This window comes from Phocoena phocoena, chromosome 1, assembly GCF_963924675.1.
Source record: "Phocoena phocoena chromosome 1, mPhoPho1.1, whole genome shotgun sequence".
Lineage (NCBI taxonomy): Eukaryota > Metazoa > Chordata > Mammalia > Artiodactyla > Phocoenidae > Phocoena > Phocoena phocoena.
This window is the reverse complement of record NC_089219.1, coordinates 43,218,778-43,233,979: the sequence shown is the minus strand read 5'-3', so window position 1 is coordinate 43,233,979 and position 15,202 is coordinate 43,218,778. Positions and strand designations below refer to the sequence as shown.

The following is a 15,202-nucleotide window of genomic DNA, read 5'->3' as shown; positions in this document are numbered from 1 at the left end:
ACTTGTAAGGTTTCTTCTAATCCTGAAATTCTCAACTTTTGGTTTATGCCATAATCCTCTAAACATCTCTGATAACTGGTGGCTCAGTCCCCACCTAAATATTATCTTCACAGGTAACTTATTCCATAGAACGTCATGACTGTAATGTATTTTAAGGAGAGAGCATATTGTCTAACTTCATTTTAAAGGCTGAGGAAATTGAGATCCAGAGAGTCTGCTTCTTGTTCAGAATTATACAGCTGAATAATAACAGAGCTGGTTTGAACCCTGTCCATCTGACACCAAATGCCCTGCACAATTTACTGATTTTTATAAAGTTCTTACTGAGTTGAAAGCTGAAGGATTCTAGGTTAAATTTGTTGTATGCCCCTACATTGTTAGAGCAGGAAAGAACCTTAGCCTTAATCTTTTTCACTCCCCACCACCAGCAAAAGACAGGTGACTGAAACTAAGGTCTAGAAGGAAGTGTTTTAGCCCTAAATTGAAGACAGGCCTAAATTCTTCTTTCACTCCACATCTAGAGATTAACAGTACACAACTCTTTGTACTGTTCTTCCCAGGCTGAAGATCTTTATGAATGAGCGGCTAAGTTTTCTCTCTTTCTCATCAAAGATGTGGTTATAGTAGTAATAATGTAAATGAGCAAGTTGAAACCTTGATAAAAGTTATTTAGTTTTTGCTGTCCAGATTAAATAACAGCTTCAGTTTTTTTTCTGCCTATATAAAGTTACATAATAACAGGTAATGTTTATAGAATGTACACTATGTGTCAGATACTGTTCTAACTACCTTTGATGTATTGTTTCATTTAATGACCTCATTTTTGGCATATTCATTTGAAAAATACTTACCAAGTCTTACTGTGTGCTAAGCGCTGAGAGCTATCTTAAATCTTTTCTGAAACTTGGTTGAATATAATTTAATAAATGATATTTTATTCTGGGTACTGAGCATACAAAGATGATTAAGACAGTCCCTGCCTTCAGGGAGCTTCCAATGTAGTAGAGGGACACAGACACATAAAAAAGGTATAACTAGAGCACTAAAGTTTTATAGAAACTATAATAGAAGTATGTGCTGGGTATAGCAAGGAATAAAGTAAGGAGTGGTATAAACTCTGCCTGGGGAGAAAGTTAGAAAAGACTTGAAAGGGGAGATAATGCTTAAAAAGTATTGTCTGAGTAATTGTTGCATTTCTACATTTTTGTGGTCTTTTGCCAGATCATTGTCCTTAGTGTCTCAGTTTTCTTATTTTAAAGTGAAGGGTGTTGATTAAGAATAGCAGTGTTTTCCAATAACTTCCTCTCCTTTCAAAAGAGCAGGTCCACTTTTATCTGTTTTATATACCAACGTTTTCAATTAGACTCTTAAAGGAAAGATTTTGTTACTTTAAAATAAAGGTGGAAAACCTGGATATTAGATGAATTTTAAAGATTTAACCATCTTAAAGTTAAATTCTCTGAATTTTGTAACCAGAAGTAGACATGAGGCATCTGCAGCCCAGAGAGCTGAATTATCCTTCTAGGACCTGCTCAGATGTTATCTCTGTGAAGCGTTTCCAGGCAGAACTGATCCCTCCTTTGACTGTATTTCAGTAGGACTTTATACATGGTCCATTACAGTACACATCCATTGTATTATAATTATTTATCTTTTGAATGTGTGAATAAGTACCAGAGGCGGACCTGATTAAAAGAATATTTTGTTGAAAATAACACCTCAAAATACTTGTTTACCAGTCTGCATTTATTAAAATAGCCTGTGGAATTTTACTTCTCTATATGTAATTTGTTTTAAGCTTTTGGAAATGTTAATCATACCTCCAGGACATCCATTCTGCTTTTTTTAGTGATCTGTAGCTTGGTAAGTGTTGATTTCCTTCTCTTCTGGAAGGATTAGGGACTTTTTTTCCTGTAAAGTAGGCATTGAGGTCAACTTAAGTGGTCCTCTAAGAAGTTGTACGGGAAGGAGTGGGAAACAGAAGGGAAGCCTTTAGCAAGTGAAGCTTTGAAATAGATAGTGTAGAGAATGGGTGAAGTATATTTGAGAAATACTAAGAGAGAAGTTATGAGTTCTTGAGCATGAAAATGATGTAAATAAAGCAGTGTTTTAAGATTAATGTGAAGATAGTAGCTTAGACCCACGAGATGTGGCAAGACTGTTTTAAGGGGTAATTATATTGGATTGGCCAAAAAGTTCTTTCAGTTTTTAAGTAAAAATAAAAGACATATTTTTCATTTTCACCAAGAACTTTATTGAGCAATGTATTCACCGTTTTGTTCCACTACCTTCTGCCATTTTTCATGCAACTTCATAATTGCATCTTCCCAAAACTTTTTATCTTTTTGAGCAAAGAACTGTTCCAGTTGCGTTTTACAGTCTTCCAGGGAATTGAAATTTTTTCCATTAATAGAATTATGTAAAGACCGAAATAAATGGAAATCCGAATGTGCGGTGTCTGTTGAATCAGAACTTCCCAGCTAAGCTGTAACAGTTTTTGCCTGATCATCAAAGAAACATGTGGTCTTACGTTATCCTGATGGAAGATTATAAGTTTTCTGTTGACTAATTCTGGACGCTTTTTGTGGTGTGCTGCTTTCAGTTGGTCTAATTGGGAGCAGTACTTGTTGGAATTAATTGTTTGGTTTTCCGGAAGGAGCTCATAATAGGGGACTACCTTCCAATTCCACCATATACACAACATCACCTTCTTTGGATGAAGACCGGCCTTTGGTGTGGTTGGTGGTGGTTCATTTCCCTTGCCCCATTCTGTTCCTTTCCACATTATTGTACAGCATCCACTTTTTATCACCTATCACAATTTGTTTTAAAAACGTAATGAAGTAGTGAACTGCATGCGGAAATGTGGTCAAGGGTTTTTTTTTTGCTTAACCTATGTGGAAACCAAACATCAAAGCGATTAACATAACCAAGCTGCTGCAAATGATTTTTGCGCTTGATTTGGATATTTTGAGTATGTTGACTGTCTCCCAGGTGGTATAACATTGATTGTTCTCAATGTCTCAATTTGATCGCTATCAACTTGAACTGGTCTACCCGACAGTGGAGCATCGTCCAGGGAGAAATCTCCAGCATGAAACTTCTCAAACCACTTTTGACACGTTTGATTAGTCACAGCACCTTCTCCATACACTGCACAAATCTTTTTTTGCATTTCAGTTGCGTTTTTACCTTTCTTGGAATAATAAAGCATAATATGCCGAAAATGTTGCTTTTTTTCTTCCATCTTCAATATTAAAATGGCTACACAAAAATTCACCAATTTTGATGTTTTTTTAAAATGCACGCTGATGTGACAGCTGTAACAAAACACTAATGAAATTGTTTTGAATGAGGTTAAACACAACTAAGCGCTACTAGAGCCATCTTACTGAAATGAATGTTTTGGCCAACCCAATAATTGTGTATTGAATGGTGTGTGCTGATGTATATGGTACTATTCTTTCTGTAATTGATGTGTTCCTCTCTTCACTTTTCTTTTCTTTCCTCTTATTAAGTTAATTTAACAAATGTTTGCTAGGCTAAAAACCTATGAATCTGGAGTTCAACTCTGTTTTGCTCACTCACAGCATGTCATAGTTCTCAAATAGTATTTGTAGAATGTCTAAATGCATGAGTGCCCATATGCCAGGCATTTTCATGGAACTCTTGGGGATATTCTGCTAGGAACTTTTTAGATCAAATTTGTATCCTGGCCAGTTTTAAAAAATAATTACTTGATTTTTGAGAGAAAACAAGTATGAATAGGCAGGTTACAGAGAAAAAAATATAAATTATATAAATAATAATATGAATGGTGATATTGTAGTATATTTAATTCATATAGAAGCTTGTGGTAGTTGGCACGTAATAAGCATTCAAATGTTAGCTGTTATTGTTTTAATATGTTCACAATTAAATGATATTTGCAGCACTGTAATAGCAAAAAGTTGGCAACAACTTTATCGTCCATTGGTTGGCTAAAGATTATTATTATACCATTCTACAATGAAAATAATATGTAACTATAAGACTAGATAGAGGGGCTTCCCTGGTAGTGCAGTGGTTAAGAATCTGCCTGCCATTGTAGGGGACACGGGTTCGAACCCTGGTCTGGGAAGATCCCACATGCCGTGGAGCAACTAAGCCTATGTGCCACAACTACTGAGCCTGTGCTCTAGAGCCCGTGAGGCACAACTACTGAGCCCACGTGCCACAACTACTGAAGCCCGCACACCTAGAGCCTGTGCTCGGCAGCAAGAGAAGCCACCTTAATGAGAGGCCTGCACACCGCAATGAAGGGTAGCCCCCGTTCGCTGCTACTAAAAAGAAAGCCTGCGCGCAGCAACAAAGACCCAATGCAGCCAAAAATAAATAAATAAATAAATTTATTAAAAAAAATAAAGTGTTTAAAATAGATAGATGGTTTTATATATTGATATGGAGAGGTGTCCCATTTACTATTGAATGAAAAAAGCCAGTTGCAAACCACAATATATTGTATAATTCCATTTTTATAAAGAAAACCCAGAAAACAACACCTCCCATTATATGTTTACCTAAAATGTAATTTACTGTGTTTAGATATGTAGAGAAATGATTAGAAGTGATATTAAGTAAGCTTGTTTCTCTAGAGAAAAGGAGAGATTTGACTTGAGTTGTTTACTTTTTAGTAATTAAAAAATATTGATCAATAAACAAAAGTATTATTTGGTCCTTGTAGGAAATTTAGATAACAAGAAAAAATTTAAATTCCCTATAATCATTCCACCTGGCATTAACCACTGGTAACGTTTATTCCTTTTTGCTATGCAGTTGTAATTTATAATTTTGAAATGGTATAATACTATCTTTAACAATGTTGTGAACATTTTCTTATTAAGTGTTTTTCAATATATTTTGTCCACTTAGAAGTCCATGGTGTAGATATACCATAATTTAATCATTAGCATTTTATAGGATGTTTAGATTATCAAATTTTTCTTTACCTTAGAAGCCTGTTTATTCTCAACTGAATCCTTTGGGTGTAGACCCTATCATAATGGGTTTGGTAGATATGTAGGGTAACCTGGTGATCTGGTCTGTTTCTAGGATATTCTTTACTTGGGAGAACTGGCAGATAAGAAGATGGTTTGTTCTGGGACTTTCACTCTGACATAGGTCTTATTTTCATACTGGTTCCTAGAATGAAGTCAGTCATTAAGCCTGTCCAAGTCATAGGAAACTGAGTATATTATAGTCCTTTTCTAGTGTGTGTGTGTGTGTGTGTGTGTGTATTATTTTTTCTTTTTTTGTGGTGGAGATGGTGGGCTTAGTTACATGGACCAGAATTAAACTGTTTGCAGAAAGGTTGGAAGTAGATTGTAGTTTGGAAAGTTCACTTGGTCCTCTGAAGACAGAGAATTTATATTTCTATTACCACCAACAACAATGGTCTTTGTTCTCCTAATAATAACTGGTATTTGTTGAGTGCTTACTAGGTATTAAGTGCTATTCTATGGAGTTTACATAGATTATCTCATTTAATCTTTACAGTAATCCTATTAGATAGTGCTCTTATTACATGATAGCCTAAATGCTATTCTATGAAAATACATTACTGAGCAGGTACTGAGCACTAACTGGAGTATAAATGAATTGTGTTCTCTCATTTGGTTCCGTCTAAGCAAAATTCTTAACCACGACAGATAAGGTCTAAGTCCCTCCATTTTTTGATTCTTAACTTTCCAGCTTCACATTCTGTTATGCAGTTTTGTGCTACTTTTCTTGGCACATGCTGTACTCTGGTAAAACGTTACCTTCTCTGTGAACCCTTTACTTCTCTTCTTTCAATCTTCCCCTCCTATATGTGAGCTATTTACACTCTTGTGTGCCCCTGTAGCAAGTTTTTTCAAGCTATTTCATATTTTTGTAAGTACTGGTTTGTCTTTCCCCTCTATTATGCTGAAATTTTTGTAGAGAGGGATTTTGTTTCTTTGAATCTTTGTATGTCTTCTTTTCTGTTATTAATAAATCAACTGTCTATACACCTAATACCCATCTTTCCACTTGTGCAATAGATCCCATCCCCTCTTTATTGATCCCAGCCACTAATTATTTCACCGGTTGTTCCCCGTCCATCCTGCATCATCAATTTCCCCTTTTTACTGGATCATTCCCATGAGCATACTAATATGCTATAATTGTTCCTATCTTCTGGGGAAAAGCATTTCTTTGCTCAGATCCCTTTGGACCTATGCCCTTCCAGCTACTCAAATTTCTCTATTTCCTTGATAGCAAAGCTTGTTAGAAGAGTTGTCTGTATTCAAAATTTGCAGTTCATCTACTCCCATTATTTCTTGAACTCAGAGTGGGCTTTTGCCACTTTGCTTTACCAAAATAGCTATTTTCAAGATCACCAATAACTTTTACAATTGGTCAGTTCTCAAGTTCTTATCTTACTTGACCTTTCAGTATCTTATGACACAGTTGATCGTTCTTTCCTTCTGGAAATGCTTTTTTTCAGTTCCAGGTCAACACTGTTCTTAGTTCTCTTTCTGCCTCATTTGCAAGGTTTCTCCTTATCTCCTTTCTCCTTATCTCTAAATTTTGGAGCGCCTGGGCTCAGTTCTTGGACTTCTCTTACCTGTCTGCTTTTGCTCCCTGTGTTGTGGCTTTAAATAGCACCCTGTATTGAATAACAATTTTACTTAGGTTCCCCACCCCTATGCTCTTTCTTACTGTTTTATTTTTCTTCATAGCACTTATTTACTATTTGATATACTATATATTTACTTGTTCATGAGAGCAAGGACTTTGTTTTGTTCATCCCTATATCTCTAGTGCCTAGAATGGTGCCTTTCTCATAGTCTTGCTTCCATCTCTGACCCCTTCATCCTTTTCTTCTCTGGCCTGATGGATATATAAGGATATGTTTTGCAGTCTTCCTTTTTTAAAATCATTTTTTTTCTTGTTTTTATTTCAGATTAAAATTTTTAAATCTTTTTTAAAATCATTTTATTTCTTGTTTTTATTTCAGATTAAAATTTTTTTTAAGGAATAAAACCATATAGATACACTTGAAGCTCTTTGGATATTGCCCCCTCCTATTGCATTCCCTATCCTCTTTTTCCAGTCTTAACCATTATCTGAATTTTATATATATATACCATTCCTATGTATATTTTTATATTTTTTATTAAATTTGCATTTATCTATAAACAGTATAATTATTGCTTTCACATGTTTTAAGACATATAAATAGAAATTATATCACATTAGATGTCTCATAACCTTTTTTTTTTTTGGTTTAACATTGCTTTTGAGGTTTGTTCATGCTGATAAGTGTAATACTAGTTATTTGTGTTACATGCTGTTTAATATCTTGTGTGAATATATCATTATTTATTTGTTTTCCTACCACTGGTCATTTAGATTATTCCCAATTTTCTGTTGTATTTTGTTTTCTGATTATGCCACAATTTATCTTTTCTCGATTGTTGTATATTTAGGTTATTTCCAGTGCTTCAGTGAACATTTTTTTTTTTTTTTTTTTTTTTTTTTTGCGGTATGCGGACCTCTCACTGTTGTGGCCTCTCCCGTTGCGGAGCACAGGCTCCGGACGCTCAGGCTCAGCGGCCATGGCTCACGGGCCCAGCCGCTCCACGGCATGTGGGATCTTCCCAGACCGGGGCACGAACTCGTGTCCCCTGCATCGGCAAGCGGACTCTCAACCACTGCGCCACCAGGGAAGCCCTAGTGTACATTTTTATACATGACCCTTTGAGTACACATTTTAGACTTTATTTATATACCTATAAGTGAAATGACTAATTTTTAACCTTACTATAGATGTTGCCAAAGTACTCTTCTAATTAGTTGTACTATTTACATTTGTTCCAGAGTTCCTGCTTCTATATATTATTACCAATACCTGATATTGTTAGATTTTAAAAAAAATTATTGAGAACTTGATCTGTGGGAAATATTTTTCTCTTAAAAATTTTTTTATTTGCAATTTCCCTTATTACTAATAAAATCAAACATTATTTCATGTTTCCTGGCCATTTGGATTCTCCTTTTATGAACCGCCCATTTTTCTGTTGGGTTTTTTTATTCCCCCTCTTTTAAATTGACTTGTAAGAATTCTTTACATATTTTAAATAATCCATTTTTGATTATATGAGTTGCAAATATATTCTCTAAGTCTATATAGCTTTTCATTACCCTTTGTTTATAAAGTCTTAAAATTTAATCAGATTTATTCATCTTTTTATTTATGGTTTGTGCTTTTTCATCTTATTTCCTTCTAGAAGTTTGTTTTGCTTTTTACACTTGCGTAAGGATCTAATTTTATTATTGTTCTTTAAAAATATGGGCAGCCAGTTGTCCAAGCACACTTTTTGAAAAGTCTATATCCCAGAGGTCACCAAATTTTTTTTGTAAAGGGCTAGATAATAAATATTTTAGACTTTGTCAGTCAAGAGGCAAAATTAAGGATATTATGTAGGTACCTATATAACAAGAAAGAAAACAAATTTCTGCAAATTAAAAAAAAAAAATTTCTTTTTTTCTTGGCCATGCTGTGCAGCTTGCGAGATCTTAGTTCCCTGACCAGGGATTGAACTCAGTCCACCACAGTGAAAGTGTTGAGCCCTAACCACTGGACCACCAGGGAATTCCCTCTGCAAATTTTTTTTTTTTTTTTTTTTTTTTGCGGTACGCGGGCCTCTCACTGCCGTGGCCTCTCCCGTCGCGGAGCACAGGCTCTGGACGCGCAGGCTCAGCGGCCATGGCTCACGGGCCGCTCCGCGGCATGTGGGATCTTCCCGGACCGGGGCACGAACCCGTGTCCCCTGCATTGGCAGGCGGACTCTCAACCACTGCGCCACCAGGGAAGCCCTCTGCAAATTTTTAATAAAATTTTTATTAAGTTCAAAATACAATAGTAGTACTTTATTTAGTAATACAGGTCTACTAGTGAGAAGAGGTGGAATTCTTTTTGGGAGGGATAGCATTTTGCTTTTGGGGGGGTTCAAAGTTAATGTTCCCTGTCTTTAAAGTTGATTGCAAATGTGTCATCTGTTAATACTGATTTGTAATGAGAGTTTACATATTTCATCTTTGAAAATGTGTTTTCACACAGACAGGTACTACCAAATACTGATATTAGTCTACGAGCATTTGATTTTATTTGAGCATATTCATTGCTTGGAAGTCATTTATAGAATTCTATTAGTTTCTTCTCTGATATTTTTGCCGTTTAGTTTCTTCTCTGATATTTTTGCCATTACATTGTAGATTAATCATTTCTGATTGAAAATTAGGTGGAAGCTCCTCAATTGCACAGTTAAAAGGACTTTGAAATAAGGAAATTTCCTTTGTGATTGCACCACCTTCTGAAAAACACTGCTGGAACCGTAGTTTGCTTGGAAAACATATCTGTGGCAAATTTGTATGGGAATGGAGATAGGGCTTCTTGTTTTAACTTTTAACAGCACAGGAAAAGTATAAAGTCGCTTGCCATTGCTTGTAATTCAGATAACATTAGTTGTTTTTGAAACATAAGTTTTGCGTATAGGCACTGTTTGGTAATTTTGGGTTGAAATCATTAAGAAACATGAAGTCCACAGCAAAAGCTAACTTCCAGAGCCATCTGGTATTTGACAGTGGCTGAAGGCTGTTCTTCAAAAAAGTTTAAGTTTTTACTCTGAGCTCAAAACATCGCAATAAAAGGTTCCTATTGCTAAGCCATCAAACTGCTTACTCTAGAGTAAAGGAAATTAAAAATATTCAGTTTCTGGGAATTTCCTGGCAGTCCAGTGGTTAGGACTTGTGCTTTCACTGCCACGGTTCTGGGTTCGATCCCTGGTTGGGAACTAAGATTCTGAAAGCTGTACAGAGCAGCCAAAAAAATATTCAGCTATTTCTTTTTTTAAAAAAAATAAATTTATTTATTTATTTTTGGCTGCGTTGGGTCTTCTTTGCTGCGTGTGGACTTTCTCTGGTTGTGGCGAGTGGGGGTCACTCTTTGTTGAGGTGCACAGGCTTCTCATTGCGGTGGCTTCTCTTGTCACAGAGCACGGGCTCTCGGTGCGTGGGCTCAGTAGTTGCGGCACACCGGCTCTAGAACACAGGCTCAGTAGTTGTGGCACATGGGCTTAACTGCCCCATGGCATGTGGGATCTTCCTGGACCAGGGCTCAGAACCCGTGTCCCCTGCATTGGCAGCCAGATTCTTAACCACTGCGCCACCATGGAAGTCCCTCAGCTTCTATTATTGACAAAAATTAACAGAACTAATGATTATAAAGTCTACAAGAGCAAATGACTGCTAAAGATAGGAATTTATTTATTTAAAAAATTTTTTTAAGATGGGAATTTATTAACAAAATCCACATTGAAAGTGTGACATTTGAATTCAACTTTCCCCTTTCCTTATTTGGACATGATAGATATGTGCTATTGTTTCAAAGAAAAAGTTACAGTACATGTGACACTTGAAATGCTGTTCAGTTATAAATGCGTTGCTGCAGTTTTTAGGTTGTCGAGCAGCAGTGAAAATGCTGCGTGTGCTCTCACAACTACTCCATTCTGCCATTGTGACTCAAAAGCAGCCATAGACAATAAGTAAATGAATGAGTGTGGCTGTGTTCCAATAAAACTTTGTTTATGGACACTGAAATTTGAATTTCAGATAATTTCATGTATCATGAAATATTAATCTTTTGTTGGAATTTTTCCAACCACTTAAAAAAGTAAAAACCATTCTTAGTTTGAAAGCTGTAAGCCATAGTTTGGTAATTCCTGGTATATCTTTTTTCCTATATTGCCAACTCTGTCATATGTTAAGTTTTCATATATGAATGAATCTTTTTTCAGGGATCTTTATTATGTTTTATTTTGTAAATTTCTTTTTCATTATGTCATGGCCTAAAAATTCATATTTTATTTGCAGAGAGGGTTTGTCAAATAATTTTCGTGTCTGTGGACTAAAAAGTTTGATTTCTTGCTGTTTCCATTTATTTTACTTGATATAAATCTTTAATCTGATTGATTTTGTTGCTAAAAGTAGTAACTTATTAATTTTTAATTAATAGGTCTTTACTGAAGATGAAATTTAGATGTAACATCCCACTTCCTGTTCTAAAATACATCCCAATTTTTTTTGATAAACCAGTATCAGTATTTATAGCTCATTGTTCATACTGAAACATGTAGTCTACTATTGATTACATCTTCTTTCTTGAGCAACTTTGTTGTCTCTAGTATTAAAAACTGCCTTATTTTTAAAGACAGCTTTATTTAGATATAATTCACATACCATACAATTCACCCATTTAAAGTGTGCAACTCCTTAGCTTTTAGTATATTTACAGAGTTGTGCATTCATTACCACAATTTTAGAACATTTTCATTACCTCAGAAAGAAACCCCACACCCCTTGTCAGCCCTCCCCAGTGGTCCAACCTGTACAAGCCCTAGGCAAATGATAATCTATTTTCTGTCTCTCTAATCCCTGTCTGTCTCTCTAGATCTACTTTCTAGATGTCTCTCTACTTTCTGTGCCTCTGTCTATTCTGGACATATAAGTGGAATCGTATAAGTGGAATCGTATAATATGTCATCTTTTGTGATTGACTACTTTCACTTAATGTTTTCAGGGTTCATCCATATTGTAGCATGTACCAGTACTTCATTTCTTTTATTGCTGACTAATCCATGGTATGGATATATTTTATTTATCCATTCAGTAGTTGATGGATGCTTTTTGGCTATTATGAATAATGCTGCTATGAACATTTATGTATAAGTTTTGCATGGATGTAGGTTTTCATTTATTTCAAGTATATAATAAATAGGAATAGAATTGCTGGATCATATGGAAGCCATTTAACCATTTGAGGATCTTTCAGACTTTCCCAAAGTGATTGTACCATTTTACTTTCCTTCCAGCAGCGTGTGAGAGTTCCAATTTCTCTACATTCTCACCAACATTTGCTACTATCTGTCTTTTTGATTATAGCCATCCTAGAGGGTATAAAGTGGTATCTCATTGTCATTTGCATTTCCCTGGTGGCTGATGATGTTAAACATCTTGTTGTGTGTTTACTAGTCATCTGTCATCGTCTTATACTATGTGTATCTTCTTTGCACAAGTATCTGTTTAAATCCTTTGTCCAACTTTACTTTTTTTAATTGAGTAGTAATAATTCTTTATATATTCTAGATATAGGTCTTCTTAGATAAATGATTTGCAAAAATTTTCTCTTGATGGTGTCCTTTGAAGCACAAAAGTTCTAAATTTTTATGATTATTTTTATTGTTGCTTGTGCATCATGTCTAAGATGCCTTATTACTATTATTTTTGTTTAGTGCTCTTTGTGATCTAACATGAATTCTACCCTAGTTCTCTGCCAGAGCTTTAAAACTCCTCTAACTATGGTCAAACACATCAATAAATCCATCAATTCAACTGTTATCTTGTATCTTCATTCCTCAATCAGTTTAGAATATAAATTCTTCAGTCCCAGGAAATTTTTCTTGAATTTTTTCCCTAATTTTTCCCCTCTGTTTTCTTTTGAAGCTACTATATAATATAGGAACACTGTTTCAATGAGAGGGACTTTACTATGGTAACACTGTTAGCCTCTTTCTCTACCTCTTCTTCCCCTTCACAGGAGTGGCTTATTTGATTAGTGAGTGCAGTAGAATGACCGTGGGCATGCTCACTCTAACCTTTTCATCTCTCTTTTCATTCCAGCCTGCAGACAGCCAGTATTTTGGCATATTCTTAGCCAGTGCAGTAGACTGAGTGCACGACTAGCTCTGCCTTTTGGGGGGAAATATTTCAGTTCTCGTGGATAACTTCAATTCAGAGAGCGTTAGCAAGTCATTTCCAAACCGCTCTTGAGCTGTGTTCTCCAACCTAACTTTATATCAAGGATAAAGCTGACATTTTGCTCTCAATTTTTCTGTTCCCTCTCTTTTTCTTGTCTGATTCTGAAATCAAGTGGGGAAGAGACGTGCTTTTTTAAAATTGTGGTAAACTGCACATAACAGAATTTACCATTTTAACCATTTTTAAGTGTACTGTTCAGTGGCGTTAAGTATATTCACATTGCTGTGCAACCATCACTATCATCCATCTCTAGAACTTTTTCATCTTAAAATGATGAAACTCTGCACCCATGAAATAATAACTCCCCATTTCCTCCTCCTCCCAGTCCCTGGCAGCTGCCATTCTACTATCTATTTGTGAATTTGACTATTCTAGGAACCTCATGTAAGTTGAATTATACCATGTTTGTCCCTATGTATCTGCTTTATTTCATTTAGCATATCTTCAAAATTCATCCATGTTGTGGCATGTGTTAGAATTTCCGTCTTTTTTAAGACTGAATAATATTCCCCCCTGTATGTATATATCACATTTTGTTTACTCATCTGTTGATAGACTTTTGAGGTGATTCCTCCTTTTAGCTATTGTGAATAATGCTGCTGTGAACACTGGCTTACAAATACTCTTCTAGTCCCTGCTTTAAACTCATTTGGGTATATACCAGGAAGTGGACTTGTTCAGTCATTTGAGTCCTTCTAATGTATTAGCGTTGCTGTGTAATAGTCCACCTCAAAATTTAAGTGGCGCAAAGCAACAATGATTTATTATTTTTTTACAATTCTGTGGGATGACCAGGCAATTTTTTTTTCTTCTTACCTGGGCTCATTTTTGTGGCTATATTCATTTTGTGGGTTGGTTGGAGCTAGAGGGTCTAAGATGGCTTCAATCACATGTCTAAGGCCTTGGTGGCGACAGCTAGAAGGTAGGCTTTCTCTCTGCACATAATATATCCTCATTCATAGTTTAGCTTAAACTTCTTGACATGGCAGCTGAGTCCCCAGAGAGTGAAGGCAGAAGCTGCAGGGCATCTTGAGGCCTAGGCTCTAGGACTTCACGACAAATTATAGGGCAAAGTTTACAAAGCTAGCCCAGATTCAAGGGGTGGGGAGAAATAGACTCCAACTCTTGGGAAGATTGACCAGGTCACTGTGGGGGCCATTATTAAAATGATCAATTACACCTAATAACCTAATAACTGATCCATAGATGAGGAACCTTGAGAAATAGGGAAGGACTGCCATTAGGGAACAAAAAGGCCTTCTGGTGAGTCTTAAATGGGGTAGCTTGCTGTTATGTTTTAACAAGCAGAGAAGCATGTGGATTTTTTTGATCTTGGTTATTTGCAAGAACTATATTGTACCATGCAGTAAGTTTTTGTTTCTTTTTCTTCTTCTTTTTAAAAATTTTACCTTTGGCTGCTGTGCGCAGGCTTTCTCTAGTTGCGGCAAGCAGGGGCTACTCTTCCTTGTGGTGCGCGGGCTTCTCATTGCGGTGGCTTCTCTTATTGTGGAGCATGGGCTCTAGGTGCACGGGCTTCAGTACTTGTGGCTCGTGGCCTCTAGAGCGCAGGCTCAGTAGTTGTGGCACACGGGCTTAGTTGCTCTGGGGCATGTGGGATCTTCCTGGACCAGGGATCGAACCCATGTCCCCTGCATTGGCAGGTGGATTCTTAACCACTGCACCACCAGGAAAGTCCCCATCTTTTTCTTCTTTTTTTAAACAAGTTGTATGGTTAGCTTTAAACTAATGCAGCTTGGGTGAGAAGGCTTTACCTGACTCAGGCAGGCCATATCAGCTTTACTATGTGGACTGTTTTAACTTGAGATTTGCAACTGGCCTAGAATTATAGGCAAAACTGGACAGGGATTTAATTTTTAATGGTTTGGTGAGCATAACAACTAATGCTTTTATGGACTTCTTAAACCAGGTCTGCAGCTTTAAACTGCAAAGATGTCTAAAGTTTCAAATGTACTATACAGTAGTTAATGACTAAGGCTCTAGCCTTAAATTGTTAATTCCAGGTCTAGAAAGAGAGTACTAAATCTTTTTAGGTTAAAAGACGGTACTTTGTAATTATGTAACTTGTCACTACCCGTCCCCTGCCCCCCACTATATGGTCTCAAGTATTTTTGGATTTAAATACATGAGCTCTTAACTGCAGTAATTTTAGTGACTGAAAGTGGCTTCACAAAAGGTTGGTTCATTTAATTAAGGAACAAATAAAAATGAGTGGGTGGATACTTTATTATAAAGAAAATAATGCCACATTCTTGATTCTTGGGCTTGGTTTGAAAAATATACTTCAGTCTTTTTTTTTTTTTTT

General features: G+C 36.1%; 1 protein-coding gene across 2 annotated transcripts in view; it reads left to right on the top strand.

The window, feature by feature from the left end:
• Positions 1–15,202, top strand: part of NRDC (nardilysin convertase) — a 92,016-nt gene that overhangs the window by 1,112 nt on the left and 75,702 nt on the right. The gene's annotated exons all lie outside the window — the stretch shown is intronic.